This window comes from Humulus lupulus, chromosome 6 (genome assembly GCF_963169125.1).
Source record: "Humulus lupulus chromosome 6, drHumLupu1.1, whole genome shotgun sequence".
Classification (NCBI taxonomy): domain Eukaryota; kingdom Viridiplantae; phylum Streptophyta; class Magnoliopsida; order Rosales; family Cannabaceae; genus Humulus; species Humulus lupulus.
In genome coordinates, this window is record NC_084798.1 from 86,145,934 (window position 1) to 86,150,165 (window position 4,232).

The window sequence follows — 4,232 nt, forward strand, 5'->3', positions numbered from 1 at the left end:
TTTCTTCTTCATCATTTTTTCTCTCACTATTTCCTCTTTCATTATTTTTTCTCTATTCACTTCTGTCTCTTCACTTTTTTTCTCATCACCTTCTCTCATTTTTTCTTGGATCAATTTATCTCTTTTCAATTTCTATTTCTTCAAATTTTCTCTCTTTATTTTTCGTTATTTTTTTTTTCAAATTATTTTATCTCATTATTTATTGCAAACTTTTAAAAAAAAATTCTCTTTGTAAATATATTTGTTAATTTTTTATTTAAGATTTAAAAAAAAATAAAACTAAAAAAATGGTTTTTAGAAAACATTAACCAAACACCTCTTGTTTTTTTTAAACTATAAAATCTGTTTTCTGTTCTCATTTCTGAAAACACAACTTTTAAAACAAAAAACAGAAAACAATGCCAAATAAGCCCATGAGGTTTTTCTTTTGTCTTTTTAGAAAATTCTCTTTTCTGTGTTACAAACAGTTTAGTATGTTTAGCTTCAAAATTTGAGTGGTCGCTGAAAACATGATTTTCCGTTAGTATATTATGATCAAAACCAAAACGAATGATTCCTCAATTACCAGTTCCTGTTACAAAATAAACTACAATTAGCCTATTAAGAGATTATAACTGCACAGGATAAACATTTAGCCTATTAAGAGATAATAATTGCACAATACAAAATTGCTTCAATATAGCATGCCCCCAAATAGTAAGCAAAAAATAAAAAGTTAAGAAAGGTCAAGAAGCTCATTTATCATTTAGCCTATTAAGAGATAATAATTGCACAATACAAAATTGCTTCAATATAGCATGCCCCCAAATAGTAAGCAAAAAATAAAAAGTTAAGAAATGTCAAAAAGCTCATTTATTGGTGTACCTTTCTAGGTCTAAGGCTCAAACGATCGACCTCTTGTTTAAATGTGGCATACTTTTCTAGGTCTAAGGCTCTTTTCTTATGTCACACCACCCATGCTTGAAGTCAATGTTCAAACTGGAATTTCACAGTTGAGTGAGTACCCACCTTGTTGTAGTAACTCCATGCAAACACATCAAAATTTAGGGTTTGATTGGTATCCTATTAGGATCTAATTTTATGTTTTCAAATCCTTAAAATTAATGGGACCCATTATAATTAGTGATTCGTAGTTTGTTTTTGAAAATTAAATTCAAATTTGTATCCAAAATTTGTTAAGGAAAATAGAAAACGAGAAAAACTCGTTTTCTCAGTTTTGTAAAATTATTTTCCAAAATCCAACATATTTTAGTTTCTATTATATTTTCAAATTTAATACCAATCACAGATTTAATTTTTTAAAACTCAAAAACAGTTTACTGACATTAAACCAATCACATTTTCAGAAACATATTTTTAGTCACTAAATTTAGATTTTCATTTCAGAATCCCACTTTTTAAAAAAATACAGTTTTCTAGTCGCGAACCAATCATACCCTTAGCTTTCAGGTTTTTGCGAAAACCTTCCCATCTTTAACTTTTTTGAGAGGTCTCTAGGATCAATGACCAACTCTTCAAGCTCATCAAAGAGTTCAACTCGAAAATCTTGCTGAGGGTCCAGCTCTGGGTTTTATTTTTCTCTGATGTCCTCATTTGCAATCAGCATCATTTGTTGTTTCAGCTACGTTATTGTTCGTAGTGAAGTGTTATAATATTAACGTGCTTCCTTTTGTTCACCATGCATGCTAGCGGTTCCTCTGGGAGTCGGAAACTTGATTATCAAATGGTAAATTGAAGTGACAATTGAAGTGACTGCCTTGAATTCTCTTAAAGACGACGAGTACATCGTTAAAGGAAGATGTGCAATTGACCCAATGAAGCTTGACATGATTGTCGTCTACTTGGGTGCCTCGCCCGTCACTAATGCCAAACCAACCGTTCCCAAGGGTTGGACTAAATCCTTGTAAATCCAGAGATAGGAAGTGCAAACTTTTTATGTCTCACCCCAGACTCATCTTTTCCAATGTGTGGTGGTAGAGAATATCCATCGAGCTTCTGTTATCGACCAATACTCGACTCATCCTCATGTTTGTGATTGGCACCGTCAGCACTACAAATCATTACGAAGAAAGTGTACTCTTCGCATGGTCTCCTTGGTGAAAATAATTGAATCTATTTCACCTTGACGCTCTTGGGTGGTCTTTGTTCCATATTCATTCTGCACGAGGGTGGACTTCTTCTAGATTCTCAAGAATAACAATCTCAACCCCTTTCACGAGTCCCCTTTGAATTTAGGACCTTTGCACATCGTTCTCACCTTGCTTCTTATCTTGGGGACTTGGCCAAGTGCTTGAGAAGAGAGTGTGATCCTCTTGTAAAAAATTCTCCTTTCAAATGTATCTTCCAAGGTGTTCTCGCTAGATGAGCTTCTCAATTTCATTCTTGAGGTTGTTAAATTCAACAATGGTGTGTCCCACGTTGTTGTAATGCCACTTGTTCTAATTCTTCTTCGACCCATCTTTTTGGCTAATCAAGTAACTGCTCAAGTAGCCTCACTTACTTTGGTACTTATCTAGAGAACATCAAGGTTCTTGTCACTTCAAGTAAGTGTCTATTTTTTCTCTCAGCCATCCTATTCTTTTGAGGGTATTAGTACATGAAGAACACTTCGGTACTTATCTAGAGAACATTAAGGTTCTTGTCACTTCAAGTAAGTGTCTATTTTTTCTCTCAACTATCCTATTCTTTTGAGGGGTATTAGTACATGAAGATTGGTGTAAAATTCCATTTTCACTCAAATAAGTTTTTAAGGTTTCATTGAAATACTCTCTCCCCATTATCCGATCTAATAATCTAAATGTTGGTGTGAAATTCATGTTTAATCATCACATGACAAAACTTGAAAATGTTACAAACTTTTGATTTTTTTTTTTGGAAGCAAATAAATTCAAGAAATACGAGTGCAATCATCTAGAAAAGTGACAATCCTTCTAAATCCAAACAAGGAAACAACTTAGAAAGGTCCCCAAACATCACCGTGGACTAAAGTTTACAAATTTTACATTGAAAAAAAATACCAGATAACAAATCAGGATACAGCAGATTAAAAGACTTAAAATTTATAAGGCCAAATCTGAAATGGAGCTACCAAATCAAATATTGTTGCACCTATATTTTGGCATGCTTAGAGAGCAAAATATTTGGCACAGAATCTTTTGTGCCTCCGTAAGTATTTCCAACATTTTTTTTTGGGCCTAAAACTAGGGTGCGACATGTTCCTCCCAATCATATGTGTAGGTCTCCGAACAAGCTTCAATTTCATATGTTTTGGGTCATGTGGTTCAACTTGAGTCAAAAGATACGGGCCTTTGAAGTCCGCATGTGCACGAATGCCTACCAAAAAACTCCTAACTCCAAGAAGCCAACTCGATAGATAACAAGCAAGAAGTCTAGCTCGTTCATTATCAATTGAGACAGCCTTGCAATGACAAAGGACCAGATGAGAAGAGAGCTTGCGAGTTAAACCAATTCGAGAAGTGCTCGCTAGAGGTTTCTTGGGAGAGTGCAGTATCACAAGAAAGGATTCAGAAGTCACGAGATAAAGTCTCAAGAAGATTGCGTGCTAGATTCAAGAAGTAAAGTTCTCGCTAGGTCAATTCTTAAAGCCACACCAAATTAGTTTGACATGGAGCAGAAAAGTCTGTCATGAGTACAACACGCATGAGGAAAAGGGGAGCTATCAGACCTAACCACCATGTACATTTTTGCCTTGTTAGCTGTGTAAAAGAGCCACTTTACTCCAATGATATTTCTGTAAAATGTGAAGTCTCTTCCCCTGTAAACAGGAGAGGCATACCTCCATTAAAGGGGCTGGCTGCTTATAAGAATGATAAACAAAAGAGACAACAATCAATTCTCAATGGACGTAGGCCTTTCCTCTTGGCCAAACAAATATAAATCTTAACTTCGTTTCTTTTTATTTTAGTTTATGTCTTGCAATCAATCACAAACCGTTGTGTCAACATATATATCTATATAAATTTATATTTTTTGGAAAGACTAACAGTGTTTTGTTAACATCAGTGCTGACAAAATTGGTTGAGCTAACTCAGGTGTGTTAGAATTCTCTTAGTTGAAGCTGTGGATTCTTCACAAGTTGACCCTCTTGATCTTTATGGAGGAATCTCGACACTACCCCGAGCTATTTGTGTGATTGAATCTACCCAATTGATTAAATACACAAGTTTCTGCAATATTTTTTCTCGAGCTTCTTTTAACATATCTTTGGAGTT